The sequence below is a fragment of the Myripristis murdjan genome, chromosome 21, assembly GCF_902150065.1.
Source record: "Myripristis murdjan chromosome 21, fMyrMur1.1, whole genome shotgun sequence".
Taxonomy (NCBI): Eukaryota; Metazoa; Chordata; class Actinopteri; order Holocentriformes; family Holocentridae; genus Myripristis; species Myripristis murdjan.
Window position 1 is genome coordinate 14876904 of NC_044000.1, and position 18234 is coordinate 14895137.

Below are 18234 nucleotides of genomic sequence, written 5' to 3' on the forward strand. Positions count from 1 at the left end.
ACAGAGCATGGCAAAACGGTAGGAATGCCGTAATAAATAGATCCCAGATAAAAGCTTGATTAACCGATTTTGTAAGTAAACAATGACACATCTCACACAGATACATAGAATGTCAGAGAGATTGTTTCATGTGTAAATCAGTGTGCATAAGCGCTGTCAGAGTACAGTGCGTACAACATGTCACAGTGGCACACGTGCAACAGAGCTGAGTAGTCCAAGCCAGCCAAGCTCTCTCTCAAGTCCCTGAGGACAATCCCTTGAGAGGAGCAATGCTCTGAGTGGTGACAGTTTAAAGGCAATAAGCCAATAATAAAGACCGGCAAAGTGGCCATGAGAGAGTGTTCTATTCCTGCTGCTTTCAAAACAACAGAACAAACAAGTGTCCCTCAAGAGTCGGCAATAAGGTGTGCAAAGTTAAAGTGATGTCATTTTTTTCTTGCACCGAGACACTCCATTCTTCATTAATGAAAACCTTAAGACTTTTCAGTTGTGTTTTTCTTTTCTTCTCAATTCCCCTCTGCAAGCTTCTAAGAAAGATGTAATTTTGTTGAGAGTGGCAAATTGACAATTTATTTTCAGCAGACTGTTCTGTTAACCCTTTCACTGTAGGACATAGTTCCATAATCCATTTAGAGAGAGACATTTTCAGGGATTTTAGTCCTATAATAGCTGTCCAATTGCTAGCCTGCTGGGTGTCTATTTAGCCGCACCAAAACGCATCGCAATGCCTTCCTACTGTCTGTAATTACCCTTAAACATTCAAAGGAAAAAAGAAAAATGAAAAACTTCTAAATCCATATGACACTTTGCCTACTTAAAGCTACTTACATATCATGTGGACATCAGATATAAGGTGATGGTACATTTATTAAAACGCTGGAACTGCAGAGCACAAAATCGGTATTTTATTCGTAGTTGGAGAAGATGCTCCAAGTGACAGAACAAAACATTTGCAGATTCAGAAAACATGATGAATAATGGTGAAAATATTAAATATTAAATGTTCAAGTTTCAAGTATAACAAGTTTTTCTATCCTACACACCAACTCTCTCAATTCTACACCACAACTTTCCTGCCCTCTAAACCAAAAGTATATCTCACACCAGTGTGAGGTTACATGTAACAGAACAAAAACAACATGGAAACTATAAACAGCAACCATATCCTATCAAAATTTTTACCATGAGACAAAGCACTTGTAGAATACTAAGCATCGTTTATGACAAAAAAAGTCTATTCAATGCATTGCAGCCCAACTCCCTCTACCTATCACACTAAACTGTCCCTTTATTCGTCCTCTACGTAATCAACTTTTCTGGTGAAACTTTAGTGGTCGGTTGATATTCCTACACTTCAGTGCAGTTGTACCCTGTGAGGATGACAAATTTCTGGGCTAGTTTGGAGAGAAGATTGCTGCAGGGGAAGGCAGTGGCCAGGCTGCAGCGGGGGTCAAGCAGCAGAAGACTCATTTGGAATTCAGCACTGCAACATTGCCATCTTTTGGCCAGAGAGTATACTCCAAATTCCCAGGTTTACTCCAGTCCAAACCCACACTGAACTTCTAAGGCAGCTTTTCTCAAGACAGAGGTATGTAATGGATTTTTTTAATGACTACTAATAGAGAACCAATTATCTTTCGGCTAATAATACAAGACATAAAATTGCCTCATTTGTGCTTTTATTTTTTATGTTCCATGAATGACGAGTAATTGAGCATATTTTGTCATTACTGCAAGAATATTGATGAAATGCTCTTGTCTTTTTCTGCAAAGACAACAAAACCTGATCACAGAGTAGTATCAAATATGTATTGAAATATGATGAACCCAGGATAGCATAAAAAAACTGGCTTCACAAAAGCTATTTTTGACCCATGGCAAGGGGTGTATCCAAATATTTGTATGAACAAAATTCAGGTGATGGCCTGTAAAAACAAATAAGAGCACAGCTTTGCTTTCCATGCATCCTCCACTGCTCTTCTGGGAGAAAATTTACAAACATGTAGTCCACAGAAAAGCTGGAGTGGGTATACTTGTCTTCTATCTGAATAAACATTTGTCTGAACCACCAATGCTGTCCTGTTTTCCCACGGTGGTGTATGGGACATCATGGATAAGGGAGTGGATGGGCTCTGACAGAGAGTGACAATTCATCCCTTCATCCCCCTAACTGACATGTCACATTCTCTGATGACTTTATTGTGCTCCCTGTCACTGCACTTAATCTGTGTGTCAGTCAAGCCAGAGCAGCCCACACCACCACCTCCAGACAGCACAGCTAATACCCACCCTTTTAATGACATTAGATTTGGAGTAATGTCATTCACTATAGCACTGATATTATCTTCTATTTGCATCATTCAGCCACTGACACAGCCAGAGCTCGGCCGATAGAGAGCTGGTCATTTCCCCATCCATTTCCACCAGGATGACAGATGTCAAGATGGAGACTGGCTATTATTTACTGTAGCCATGTTTTTATCACACGCAGACATGATGTCTCACTTTACTCTGGGCTGTCAGCCAATGCATCAAAACCTGTCTTTCTGTGTAATTTTGTGTATACCTGCACAAAGTACAAATGAATTGATTTGTTTTATTTCTAAATTTTTGTTATGCTACTCCACAACTGCTTCCAACATAACAGATCATGCCAAACACTTAAAGACAATTTAAGACGATCCTCCCAGTAGCGCAGTCTGTTCTGGCAATCATAAAGAGACATCTTGGCTGAAGTGTGCAACCTGCTTTCACATGTATTGCCAAAAGGGAAGCTTACTCTGTGGCTTTGCTGTTTGAGAGCTCTTGTCAAGAACTCTGTGATACAAGTCGAATACATTACACTGAACTTTACGAACTACAAAGATCATCTGTTTCATCCTGGCAAGAAATAAGCTAAATCTAACAAATCATCATCATCACCCACTCATTATATTACAAACACAACATATTACCCTATTTGTCAGTTCCTTTAAATCAGCAGTGTCTTTTGTATTCCAGGGAAAAGTCCCATAATAGGGCAATCACTGATATCTTAAATAGGCCATATATTTGACAGTTTGGAAAATATTCCTCCCCTCAATGAGCATCTGTACTATAATCCTCTTCAGGTGCCATGATGACTTTGTAATGAACATGCCACAAATGACTGTGAGTGATTCAAATTCCCTCGGCAATGTGTTTGTTCCTCCTGTCACCGAGAATGAGTAAGCAGCATTGTCAGCCTATAAGCATTAGAGGTAACCAAATCTTTTTTTTTTTTTTTTTTTTTTTTTTTTTCACTGACAGTGCATTTTCTCTCACATCAGAACCCCGGTGCCTAATTAAATGTATTTAGCATCATAAATATTCCAGGGGGACAGGTTGACACAGTGAATTAATGTCTCGCCTCAATACCAGAGCCTCTCTATTGGCTGTGGTGAGAGTTGCCCAATGCCAGGTAAATGCTGCTGCTTGCGCCTCGTTATAAATCAATGGTGCATTTGTTTTCTAATACTGTGGAACTGAAAACATATTGATGTTGATGAAATCACAAAACTTAGTGGGTGGTGAGGAGAGACATAAACATTGGAAAACTGCTTTTTGATTAACTACTACGGACAAAATAGGAGGGAGACTAGGCAGTAATTGACTGTGAGTTTTGGCAACTAAGTTGAAATTCTTTTAAGTTGTAAATAATGACCCCATGGAGCACTGACTGTACTTTTTTTCAGCTATTGCTTTATAATGTGGGCATTATGAAGCCCTCTGAGACTGTAACTGTGACTATGGGTCTATACAAATATATTTGGCTGGACCTATGCCTGTACTAACAAAATATATAAAATCCACATTCATGGATAGAGATTACAGAGGACAGCATACTGTAAACTATGCCTGTAATTTTTGTAATCTATAACCAAAAGAAGGTTTGCTGGTGTATCAGCACTTGTCTCTGGGGTTTTATGTTCCATGGAGAGGAATTGACTTGTCCTGGTGGGCTGCTGTGCCAGCCTGCACGAGCCTAAGCCGATCACTGCTGTCACCGTCACCCAGCTGGGGTATTTCTGTGCTGCAGCCCCACCTCGCCTTGCTGGTACATTCACCAGTGTCCTCTGCTCAACAATGCCTTCCACAAGCCCCTTAGGAGGGCAGCAGGGAATTTTGGAAGCCTTCCTTGAGGTTTGAAGCCCTTCCCAAGTCTTCAACCTTGAAGAGGGAGATGTTTCACAGCTTATTTGCTGTGCTTTGTCCTTACATGAGTAGCGTGGAAAAGTGTGCTAGTCTCCTTAACCCACCACCAGAACAAATAAGTACAGCTGCCAAACCAGGCTGAGGGGGCTGTGGAGGATAGAATTACACGTTATTATGTTCATTTTAAATCTAGATATTTTTCCTCATTTTCTCACATTTTCTCTTGCCTGTGAAAATGCGTAGACATCACTTTTCTCTCTCCTCAACACTTGTAATTGCAATTTGCAAGAGCTAAACTAATTTTACGACACAAGAACACCTGTATTCATCTCCATATTAATAGAAAACAGGAAGTATAAATCCCAATTTTCCAGCAGCCAGTGTCACTGGAGATGTTCCTTGAGGGAGAGGGCTGTCTCCTCTCCATTAAAATATTGGTGCTCTCCCCTCGCTCTCCCTCTAGAGCGTCCCTTTTGAGCCGAAATCAGATATCATAATTATGAATGGCACCCGATCTACATCACTAGGCTTGACACTTCTAATATCCATATATGCCATTGCACATTTAAGTTTCCACTGTAAAGGTGTTCTCTTTGTTGAGTTATAGTATTATGTGGCGCCGCTCTAGAATACAGGCCCCTGTGAGTCTCATTTAGCTGTGGAAAAGGGAGCTTTGACTGATAGGCTCATTTGGATTAAGCACAAGCGCACTGTCCTGAAATATCCCGGAGAAAAGAAGAGAGCAAACTTTTACACTACTCTTGAAGTCACTGACAATATGTTCATCTGTTCATTTGACCTCAAGTACGAGACAATAGGTCTGCATAATAATTTGACACATCATCAGCAAACATATTAATTCTCATACTGGCATAGCTCTCTCCAAAATAGCTATTTCACTTAGTTTGTTTGTTTTTTTAAATAAAAAATGATCATTCACTTTTGAAATTTCACCATTCGTGACTCACTGGGCTGTGCATATCTGTGCTCCTGCATCCCTGTGAGCATGTCATTACACTGTAGACAGGTAAGCATGGTGGCCATTGTCAGGTCAGACTCCACAAAGCCACGGCTGTTGTAGGTGGTCTACGTTGCCTCATTAGTAACAACATGAGCAGTGGTCTAATGAACTTAAGACAATGCTAATTAATGGGGGAGAACAAAGGCTTAACATTTTTAAAAAGTGTGAAGCGCCTGAGCCTGCTTGTATGACAGCATTTAAGCCACCTTAATCCGCTTGTGATGCGGTGCATGGTGCCTCGACCGCATGGTGCCTCGACCGCGTAGCGCTGGGCCAGGTCAGAGAGAGCAGCTCCATACCTCAGCTGATACAGTCACCTGTGACAATCCTTTATGGGCTGATAAAGTAAGGGAAGTCTCTCAAGGAACACTGCGCTGACTTGGCGGAGGGTTTCCCCAGGGAGCAGGTGTCAGGGTTGTCTATCAGAAGGCTGAAAGGAGAAAAGGGACGTGTTACTGGGCTCTATTGTACCCTGGTTGTCATTGACTGATCGGGTCCATTTAGCTGGCTTTCACAGTGAATGAAACCACCTGAATAGATGAAAGCGAGACAGCCTTCCCGACAAACAAGGAGCCCTGGAATATTCATGGAGGATCTGTGAGGAAAAGATTAATGTATTAGAAATTAAAATGGGGCCCGGACGTATGATCTTGCTCTAACACTTGGCCAGACCTGTGTCACCCGCCGCTAGCGCCTGAAGTCGGCACATGCCGCTGCCAAGGTAGAGAGGAATCATTAAGCACCCTGCCATTGTGTGAGCAGAATAATCAAACTTCACCCCCCTATTCTTTCCCACTGCACTGACAATGAATAATTCCAGAGCCATTTGCAATGTTAACGGCACCTATCTGGGCCATCCATGCCTTTATGATAAGAGCTCCAAATATGCATTTCAACAGTCTGAACAGAAGCTGCTTCACCGGCATTTCAAAGGACACCTGTCAGTCATCTGAAAGAGCTGTCAGTCTCTGTCACGCAACGGTGCCAGTGAAATGGCCCAAAAGATAATCTTTACTCTCTCTCTTTCTCTCTCTCCACCCCCTCTTTCAGATCAGAACAGTTACATTTGCAATGGAGTGACAAGTGATTTACACTGGAAAATAGATTGTGTTTAACTGAAAAAGGGTTTATTCTCTTAGGCTAGGTTATTCTTTGCTGGTTTACAACTGTATCAAATATGCTATCATAAATGTGATCTGGGCAACACTGAATGTCATTATGTGTGATACCATGAGCACTAGACAGGCTACTGAGCTCAAAGGTGACTTTGATAATTCCTATCTCTCCATATACAGAGCCTTCTGTCTGTGAGGAGTATGAGCTGAGATGGGTGGGATCAAACAGGTTTGTGTTCCTACAAAGTTTGACCTTCATGCGTTTTTCATCTGAATGTGTCTTCATATAGAGTTTTCAGTCACATTGTTTATCTACCACAGAGTGCTACATTGCCAGACTACAATATCTCACTATAGATTTTTACTTAAGAACATCTCTCTTTAAAAAAAAAAAAATCCTATGAGGCTAGTTTTCTAAGATAAATTATTTATTTGCTACTTTTGCCAGCAATTGTTTGCAGAACTCCATAAACTGAATTGCACTTGTGCGGCATCTTGGTTGGCAAACAGGCAACTGAAGCCCCCTATCCTCCCACATTTAGGCCAGTAATTTGTTAAGCACGACTACCTTGTGTGCCACCAGCTGTTGGTGGTATTTACAGTTGAGTGCAGAGGATGTGTTTGGACCGAGGCTTGCAGGGCCAAGACAGGACTAAGCCCAGTCTTGCTTCCCCTATGGCCACTCCATGGGCTAGGACAGCCAGCACTTATAGCATAGCCCACATTACCATAGAATAACAATACAGAGAAGCACAGGATGACACTTAATGGGTCATGGACAAATCAAAATTTTACATACCCGGGACAGCTTGCTGGCTCAGCAGGCTAAAGCACATGCCATGTACTCATGACATTGAGAGTTTAAATCTGGTGCATGACCTTTACCACAAACCATCCCCTCTGCCATCCTCCTTGTCACATACATACATAACCTTGTATGGATGGCACAGTTGTATCCCTTCACTACACTACTCTCCCAATCATGAAGGAATCATAGTCAAGTTATGGATCATTACACACACCAGATATTCGTAGCACATGCTAAGCACTGAACTCCACTTCAACTGCCTGAAACAGTTTCTGAATGTGCGCCTGGGATCGCTGCCAAAGCCAGTGTCACTTTAGTTCACCCAACACAAGCCTATACAGAGCTGTGTGGAAACCCTTATGCTTACCCATCCAAAATTCTTTGTTGTTTTCCATCGGATCAGGCCATTTTCAAACAGAACAAACACCAATTTGACGTTCAATTTGAATTTTGGGCACTCCTCTTTGTCACATAGTTTCCACACCATGTCCGTTCCCTCAACAATATCTTCATTGTGGCTTAGGGGGGACATGGTTCAAGAAGTGACTCAGTCTATGAATGTTCACTTTCATTTCAGAGCCCAGTAGGCTGGCATAATCCCTGATACTGAACCCTGACTCACCGGGGCCTTTTTTAGATTGATTGTTCTGTTCTTTTTTTTTTTTCTATTCCATTGTGAAAAAGGACTTGCACTTGCACTTTTGTCATAATACAGTTTAACTACAGACTCTCATTGATGAAAATACATGTATCAGAAGGACAACAAGGCTGTTGTGAGCAAAAACATTGCAAAGAAACACATTGAAGACAGATGAGCACACATTTTAATCCATGAGTGAATGAAATGTTATGAGTTAATCAAATGAAGTGAATAAAGGAACAAAAGCGCGTGGTTATCTTGTCTGCCATTTTTTCTTCATTTTGAGCCTCTCGCGCAAATGAATGTCAATAGATGTGCATGTACAACAGCTTTCTTACAAATTATTCAGTGACTACAATTTTGCAGTTGAAAAAGTCACCACAAAGCCATTTACCTGAGTCACAAATGAGTATGTAATTGAGTCCGTAGGGAAAATAACTCAGCTTAACTACTGGAAATAATGTGTAAATTCAATACATTTCCTAATGAGCTCATTTGAGTTTGCTGCAATTATATTTGCTAGTCAAGGTGCAGATAGAATTCTGCAGCTGAGTTGAGGTGCATAAAACCACAGCTCCCTTGTATTCATTAAAATTAGCATATGGACCTGTCAACACTTCTCAGAGGCACGTTGTAACAATGCCATTTAGCCCCGCATCAAGCCATGCCAATGGAATGAATGCACGTGGTGGGTAAACGCCTCCCCACCCCTAGCGACAGGGGTGGACTGGGACTGGCAAGCCTGGCTCTGACGCACAAAAGAGGCTGCGTTTTAACAGCCAGGGCCTGGCCTCTGACCAGGGGCCATCCACATCAATACTGCTTACACTCCACCATACCTCCCAGCTACTGGACCAGCCAGCCAGCTCCATACACACCAGAGAGAGAGAGAGAGAGAGAGAGAGAGAGAGAGAGAGAGACAGACAGACAGACAGAGAGAGAGAGGGAGAGAGAGAGAGAAAGAGACAGAGAAAGACAATGCAAAAGAAATGAGACGCGTGTGTAGGGTGCGCATGAAAGAGTGGGGGTGGAAAGGAGCAAAGTAGAGAGGGAGAGACAGAAAAAGATAGACAAAGAGATTGGTCTGTGCAAAGTGAGCCTTTTGGATTTTGTTTATCTTTGGATTTTTCTTCACTGACTTCTAAAGTTTATTCAAATCAGGCATACCAAAACTTGAAAATAAATATCTCTGAGCAAACTTAGAAAAATTTTCTTATCAAAAGGTGCCAGGAATGAGGAGCCAATGAAAAACAGCTCCTTTATTGTTGTTTGTCATCGTTACATTGAAGCCGCCAGTGAGAGAAGGTATTGTTGCTCAGTGGAGCACAGAAGGCCCTAGTTGCATTGTTGTGCCAGGATTTTAAAACAGGCGCTAGTTATCAATAGACCACAGACTATTCGAGTCACTCAGCTGTGCCTCTCGATACACTTCAGAACCTCGCACGCTAACAGCCAGCCATGATCTCACACAATTGGGCTGCTTTACTGACAGAGCCTTTCTTTCCAGATGGATACAGGTTACTTCCCTCTGTCCATGTCTAACGGATCAGCCGCTGATGCCATCAATCCTGAGCTCTGGGCCTCTCCCTTCAGCTCGTATTTCACCGGACTGACGACACTATTTCAATTAATGAAATCTCATTAGAATGTGCCATTTTGAATATTAGTGACTAGACTGTATTAAGACATAATTAACCTTGCGATATGCTTGTGACAGCAGAAATGGAGTCCGTGAGTTCAGCCCCATGAAAGAGGACAGGGGAATAAAAGACAGGCGGTGGAGGAGACAAGGCCTCGGCTGTGCTCAGCAGTGATCTGCACACCATGATTACCTGGAGCAGAAAACCAAATGTAAAGGCCTTGGGCAGGCTTTGATATTTCCATCGTTCGTTTGTCTGCTATGACCTGGACTACATCTAACAGACCTAGACTGGAGGTCAGTAGGAATCAAGGGAGAGGAGAGGAGAGGAGAGGAGAGGAGAGGAGAGGAGAGGAGAGGAGAGGAGAGGAGAGGAAAGGAGAGGAAAGGAGAGGAGAGGAGAGGAAAGGAGAGGAGAGGAGAGGAAAGGAGAGGAGAGATGGAGAAGAGGAGAGAAAAGGATAAGACTGTAAAAGATTTCCTCTTCCTTATCCACCCGAAATGCTAGCCCTTGAGATGGCCAAGTTACACACACAAGCTCACAAATGCACACACACACACACACACACACACACACACACACACACACACACACACACACACACACACACAGACACTCTTTCTTTCTCTTCACGCAGACATATACACACACCCCTACCCTCCCCTACCCTCATTATGGTTACCTTTGTCCAGTATTGGGTGCCATTACCACTCCCACCCCAGCACTAAAAGAACTGGGATCGCCTTTATTCTGTCACTGTGCTTATTAGAAGATTACATATTCACACTTCTGTAGAACAGGCGCTTAATGAGGATGAAGGGAGACTAATAGAGTTTTCCCTAACTTCTATTTTATGACATAAGCTATAGGCAAAAGTGAAGTCCAGATAAAAGAGAGGCTGACTATAGGCTGGGTCAAAACAAATGTGCATCGTGAAACCAAAAGAAATCTCCCTGCAAACTCAAGTAGCCTATTGTTTGGATAATGGCATAAACAAACGGAAACTGCAATGTAATGGATTTAGTAGAATACATTTGCAGTGAGATTATATATTAACACTGCAGTCACATAAGACACATGAAAAAATGTAAAAAGAATGTGAGATTCACCATTAATAATTTTGCTATACGGCTCATCTTTTAGTTTCTGTTCAGGTTGCTGTTTGTGTCGTCCATATGTGTGGATTTTTTATATTTTTTTGATAAATGTATGTGCTGTTTTTAGGGTGGGGTTATACAGTAAAAATGACAATAAATACAGTTGACTAACATCAATAAAACAATGCTAATATTGGCCACATGCAAAAAGTTTAATTTTACAATCTAAGGAAATTTACATCAGTCAATATATCAAATGTGAGCTAGTTAACAATATAATGAACTAGTTACACCTAGCTAGGGTAATAACCAGTTAAACTAGTTTATACTTGTAATCCACAGCATAAACAGAGGGGTGGAAAACACACACACCACAACGTTAACCCCACCAAATTTTTCCACACTTGCAATGACATAATGTCCTTTCAGCGCATTAAATTAAAGCTCTAAGACCACACAACTTGTCAAAAAGAGACAGTACCAGCAACTTGTTCCATGAGTTTCTCTATTTGAACTGATATGAACTTTGGCAGTGAAAGAGGCTCCAGCTTCATAATTGCAGTGGTCTTATGTGGCTACAATATTTTTAATAGTTAGATTTTATATTTTTCACTGTTTTGATATTTTTTTTTTCATAATATTTCATTGGTTTTTTCGAGTTGACATTGCTAGCTGGTGAGCACAAAAATCATATCGCTGACATTGCTTAACAGCTTAAGAGGAAATGCACACCATATTATTGAGGTGCTTATTATTGAAATGAGGAGAGAGGCAGAAAAAATCTAAAAGAAACCCATTGCAGCAACATTTCAACAGATAAACTGTCTGGATAATCTAGTGATAATCTATTTCTTAGTCTAGTCACCTCAGAGCTAACCAGCCGCACCAACAATGAATGCAATCATGCTCGTTTTTGAGATCTTCATTCCTGTAGTTTTTCAGTTAAAAGTTGTAGAGAAATGGGAGGCTCGGGATGGTGGTAAATGATTACTCCACTCATTATTACTGGGTTGATTTGTCCAGTAAAATAATTGGGAAGAAAGAACTATATAGCATGTGATCACAGATGCAGGTTGAGCATAGATTAAAATTCAAAATGAAGAAAAAAAAACACCTCAAGTCAAATCTGGCCACTGCCTGGGATTTAACTGCATTTTAAATCTGCCTCGGCTTCCCATGACAGCTTACGACCGTTTCCCAAAACATTTTTTGTGTGTGGAGTAATACAGCCAAGCTCAAATTTCTCTCATCCCTTCAAGCGCAAAATACAAAAACCCTAGGCTGCCACTACCTGATTCAATCAAGTGTGTTACATTGTATACCCATGGGCAACAGGGCGACTTGTATTTTAATTAATAATGTAATACCCTAGTCTCAAAGGCTTGGCCCTTGGCATTCTTGCGGCTTTTTTTGTAAATACTCTCAAGAACCCAGCAAAGATGCTTGGAGCATTTTTCTGCACACCCCGACTCATGCAGTTGGATACATAATGTTTGAATCTAACACTATAGCATTTTTCCAGGCATTCTGTGGATAAATGGAAACATGTTTTTACCATTTTGTGATAGCCCATGAACATAGAACAGAACATTTGGCCCCTACTTTGGTCCATGGTACCATTAAAGCAAATATGAACTAAAAGAAAAAGTAGTGGTAGATCTATTAATAGCAGAAGAAGAAGAAGAAGAAGAAGAGAGACAAAGTAAGCGAGAAAGGAAGAAAATGAATTAAAGAACAGCAGAAAGCAGGCAGGGAAAGGGGGTAAAAACAATATTCCAAGTAAGCAGAGTACATGGTGTGAATGTAAGTTAATGTTAAGGGCTATGAAGACAGAGACATGGCCGTGGGTGCTGTGTTGTGAGGAATAACAAGCACAGTGAAGGGTGAAAAGCACGCTTCTTTGGAGATCCTGGACCGGAAGGAACCCTGAGGGAGCTCAGGGGCTTCTGAGATATAGGCTGTGTTCAACCTTTCTCTGCAGCCACACACAGCCACACACCAGCAAATGATGGCACTTTTACAGTTTGCCATGAGAAGTAATGACTCATTTCTTACTCCTCTAAACATATGGAACACGCAACGCATCAATGGGCCGCTTTAGTAACAAGCCAACATAGAGGAGAACCGTGAACTAAACGTAATAAAGTATATAAATGGCTGGGTTGCCAAAAAAAAGAAAAAAAAGATGAAAAACCTGATGGAATGACAGCACTGTTGATAAGCTCTTCAATATTAAAGACTGTCACTTGAGAAAATTAGGAATGTATTTTAAATGTACAGATATAGCAATGTTCTGTTGATTATTTTAAAGAAATAACTGAAGAAATATGAAAAAATCAATGAAAAAAAATAATACACTGCAGATTTAATTTTGTTTTAACCGAACAAACACTTTAATTACTTTACATGAGCACAACCACAAGTAAATCTAAAGTGATTATTCCTGCCCTTAGAGAAGGGCTGTCTCCCTGCGCTCTGTCAAAAGGTCAATTATGGCCCCAAACCGGCATGCAGTGACAGTGACCTGGAAGCACTACTGATGACCCCACATCCAGGGGCCCAAAAGAGTTGATCATCTAACATGCAGGCTGCCTGCAGCCATGGAAATCTGACATTTGTCCTTATTCAAATGAACACAAACAATATGCATCTCATGCCTCTCCCTAACCTGTGCCAAATATAAGGCATAGGGACCAGCAGTCTTAATGCATTGTCCTCCGATCCAAGTCCCTGCCTTTCCCTCTGAATAAAACCACACAGCAATCACACTGCGAGAGCCTGCAGTGAGAGCAGGCTGCAAAGAGGCGCCAGCTTCTAAGCGTCTACACTCATACAAGTCATTATAGTCCTGGTGAGCGGCTTTGATACAATTTACAAGCCTAGTTAAATAAATTAAGATTTAACAGATTTAAAATTCTGTATTTTTAAGTTGAGATTTGCTTTCATATAAGGTTTGAGATTCATATCTAAATACTTGTATTTCTGCTATTGTCCTCTCGTGCTGAAGACAAGAGCTCAGTATTGGACACATTTAGTAGACAGGAGTAAAAACCTTCAAAAACCACTCTATAAGAAGGTTATTGCCATAACACCAGTGTATACACAGTAAATTCCCACTGAATAGCATTTGCCTGGAGCATCATCTACCATGGTAAATGTTTATCCATGTGGACTTCCCATCTCATGCTGTTTGGTCTGTGTGTGCAGAAGGTAGAGGGCTGCCTGATAACTGTGTGACACAGAGCAAGGGCTCTCATGTCTGCAGGGCGTTCCACAGAGCATGATCATGAAAAGCAGAAACACGAGGAAAACTGTAAAAGGTTGAGCCATGGAAACGTATTTCTTCTGCACGTCAGTTAATTTCCTCTTTTTCCCTTTGGTTCCACATCACTTTTCTATTATGTTTTGAACACATTGAAAACATAATACAAATCATGCTCTGCTGGAAAAAATCTAATCATTACACCCTCAAATGAAAAAATGGATAGCCAGTGAAAAATGTAGGGGAATTGTTATTTTTCACATTCTAATTCACATCACAAGAAACCCAAAAGAAACACATTCTGTGTATCAGATTGGTTTGGTGCCTTTTGCCCCAAGCCATGCAGCACACACTGATATTAGTTTTAAATACAGATTGCTGGCAATAATAGAACAGAAGACTCCATGCCTGCCACACAAGCCCAGTCTGGATTGCCGCGCGTTGCTGGCTTGCCCACACAGCTTCAATCAAAAAGCTCAAATAAATGTAGTTCTTTGGGCTCTGTCAACTGTAAACTGTTATTGATCCCAACAAATGAAATTTGTTCACGCTGATCGATCAAATGCATTATCTGTGTTTTCCAGTCTATTACCAGCAAGTGGAAACTCAAGAGGCATCAATAAATAGAGCCGGGTCACCCCGGGTAGATTCCCTTCGAGCTGGAAGGGCTGTAAAAACAGGCGACCAAACATAAGCACTTGTACTTAAAGGTAATGGACCTGTATCATGACTAAATGCTCAGTGCCTGGGGTGGCTAGATATAGAAAGCACTTCTGTAGCACCTTCAAGGTCTACAGACACTTGTGTATGTATATACTTGCCGTCCTCTCTTCTGCCCCTGCTAATACCCCCTCTGACCCCCCCGAAAAAAACACATCAAAGCCTTCCAGCTGGCATCCAGCTCCTGTACTTGGCAGGTCGGGGGGAACATGAGAATTAAACCTATATTGCCCCAGCTACCAGTTCTCAAATATCAGCGGAGTCCAGCACTTCACCAGGGACTGGTGAGAGGAAAGCATGTCAATGGTACAAACAGCTCCTTCTGGCATCGCTCCATTCAACTGTTCTGCTGACAGCTACTGCAGGAGAAAAGTTTTCATCAGAAACTGTGTTCTCAAGGAGGAGCCCATGAACAGGGAATGCATGTTAAAGTGCTACAACAAACTGCTGCTCACGTTTTGTTTCATAGACAAAATGCATTACCTTAAAAAAAAAAAAGCTGGGCATTAAGCAGAGGGATTAGAATGATAAATATACTGTCTTGCTATTTTAACAACATGTTTGCTTCTGATCAATATCAAATTACCACCATTATTACATGGTATACAGGAAGCTGGATTTATTTTTTGTCGCTGATCCGTATGTAAAATAATTTACACTTTGGCCCTGTGCTCCAAATAAATGTTTCTCCAAGAAAAGACACCTCAGAGAAACAACCTCTTCAACTTTCAGATTACACATATGTTGCTATTTTCACTTTGTTTTACCCAAAGTTGAAGCACATCTACATGTTAGACATCAAATAGTGGCGCACCAGTAAAACTGCCATGATTATAAACTATTGTTGATTTCACAAGTACCACACTAGATCAAGAAAGTGAGCACTGTACGCTATTCCAGTCATCACACACTTAAAATATATCAAGAAACATTAACGCATGCTGCAGAATACTTATGGACTGTGTGTCATTCCTCAGGTATTGTCATTTTAGGCCAAATGCCCTCTCTCCTGACTATGGCTCCTGCAAGATATCTAGTTTATTTGCTGTTTTGATGATTTTTCTCTGTGACTGAATCCCTCAGGTTCATAGTCCTCAGCTGAACTTAACTAAAACTATCCCTCTCTGTCCTTTTGCATTTCTTCAGACTAACAGGAGAGTGACAGCTTGTCCACAAACTAAAGGCAGCCTCACTAGAAATAAGAATATCCACCTCTCTACAGTGATGGAGCAGCTCTGATAGCTCCTTTATTATGGAAAATTATTTTAAACAGCATAAAATGGCGGAGGTTCATTTTTTCCATGTTTCTGCCTCTATCACTCCAGCTATTGATAAGATGTCTAAATTTATTGCGGAATAATTCTGCAGGAAAAGAGATAAAAGGTTGCTGAATAAAATATGAGGCGAAGGCTGTAAATTGTAGCAATGCATATCATTTCATTCAAATGTAGGACGCAATTACCATCTGCTACACTCATCAGTCCCCTCCTTTATGACTTAATTATATGTTTAATGCTATCAGATCAAGGAAAGGGCAAAACAGATGAATGAGAGAGAAAGAGAAAAGATTCCGCAACAAGACAAAAGGCAGATGAAAAGTAACATAAAGGGATGGAATTGATTTCATTTACCAGGAAATAGAAAAAGTTAATTTAGATACAATGTTCCCTCATCTCCTGTGCCTTTGTAAGATAATAAAGCAAACGTGTTTGCCAATAGGTCTCATACCAGCCCAACAAAAGAAGTCAAGTTTCTCAAAACTAGATGTCTTCCTGCATTCATTTTTGAGAGGATGGCAACTCAGTGGATATTTCAAAGTGTTATATGATCATTGCAATGAATCTAGCCCTTACAAATCTCTCCCTTACATCAAAACAGTACCCACCCAAAATTTTAAGTTTATCACTGGAGTCACAGGAGGTTCCAACATGTAACAAAAAAGATCATTTGCATCTATTCTATTCTGTTCCACTGCATTCTATTCTACTGTGCTGGAGGTGAGATGTATTTGTAGGCCCTTTTGAGGGGTTTTATACCTGCTCAGTTTTCTCTTGTGTTTTTATTGTATTTTATCACAGTTATCCATCACTTTGCTTTCATATTTTATTACTGTGAAACTTAACTAACCTATTCTATTCTGTTCTGTTCCACTTCATTCTATTTTATTCGACTCTACTCAAGGTGAGATGTTTTTTATAAACGCCTTTAAGGAATTTTATGTCACGTGCTCATTTTTGCTCTGTTTTTATTGTATTTTATCAGTGTTATTCATCACTTGGTTCCAAATTTTATTACCATTAACTAAACCTATTCTATTCTATTCTATTCTATTCTATTAACTAAAGCTGTTCTATTTATTCTATTCCCAATTCTATTCGCATTCTATTCCCCAACGTGAAACTGTGCTAAACTGCTAAAATGAAAGTTCATAACACTGAAACTTTTTGTTTGGATGCAAATGGTGTAAGGCAGCGTGCACAAACAAAATTGGGGTTGTCCAAATGGCTGTGGGGTAAAAGGCTCGCCAGTGGGCATCCCAGGTGCCAGCGGGCACTGTCCTAACTGTGTACCTTTGGCCAGAACTCATTATAGGGTGACATTTAGGACTGCTGCTGTCCATGCCAAGTCAGCCCTCTGGATTGAGACAAATTATGTAGTTATTTTTTATGTCAGACATTAAGTCATGTCCAGTGGGAGCCAAATCAGTATCACCTTCATGTCACCTGAAAAAAAAAAAGATCTAACAGAGGCTGTGGACTTCTTAAACAGCGACATTATACTCTACTTATTTTGGGAAATATTCTGGTCTTTCACAGTTACACAGAATACGTAAATTATGTTCTGATCTGATGGTCTTAATACAGTGATACATGGTCTCCGATAGCAGTAAGAAGTGATATTATGAATTGTGAACCAGAAAAACACAGTCCGTTGGAATTTAAAATTCCTCCAATGAAATTTAATTGCTAATTCTTGCCATAAAACAAAAACAAAACAATACATAAAACATGCAATGACAAGATCAACATCACCCCCCTGTATAACCCTTTCTATCTATTGCCATCTTTCTCTGGATCCTAGAATATGAAAACTGTCACACAGCTGCCACACAGATGACTTTACCTGTAAATATGTAGATGGTCTGACAATCCACTTTGTTGTATCATCATCTTTATGTCTTCAGAGGCTAAAAAACAATGAATGAATGAAATAAATTTAAAAAGTAGTCAGTAAATCAGCAAATAATTAATTTAAATGATTTCAGTAACATAAATGATTGACTCTACAGCAAAGAAACACTTAATTTCTCTGCTATAAATTATAAGGCCTGTAAGCAGTGATACAATATAAAGCACTTACCTGTATGTCATACTATCAATGATACTTTTTATGACAATTAGAGCAGATTTGAAAATGGTTCTACATATTACACATATTACTACATATTACTACAATATTGATTTAACATATACACCAGTGCTTGATGTGACACTTATCAACACTTCATAACCACCATTCCCTATATTTCATTCCAAGGTATATATGCATCTATATTACACAGGGAATTGCTATATCTGAGTGCAGAACTCCTTGTTATATGCTTCACATTCTCCCACGAAGACCAGAGGATGATCATCCCACTTGGTATTGCTCAAAAAGAGCAGAGCTAAAGCGCCATCTTGTGGCCTCAAATGAGTACAGAACCACAGAGCTCTCAAATATTTTCCTAAACTGTCCTCCACTTAGAGGTTTGGTTT

The 18234-nt window shown here is 40.4% G+C and overlaps 1 long non-coding RNA gene across 1 annotated transcript in view; it reads right to left on the minus strand.

Moving 5' to 3' along the window:
* The window catches only part of LOC115379611 (uncharacterized), a 39644-nt gene that overhangs the window by 19619 nt on the left and 1791 nt on the right, over positions 1 to 18234 (minus strand). Inside the window, exon 2 of the long non-coding RNA XR_003930261.1 lies at positions 17600 to 17663. This is a non-coding gene — a long non-coding RNA (uncharacterized LOC115379611). The remainder of the gene's footprint in view (positions 1 to 17599; positions 17664 to 18234) is intronic.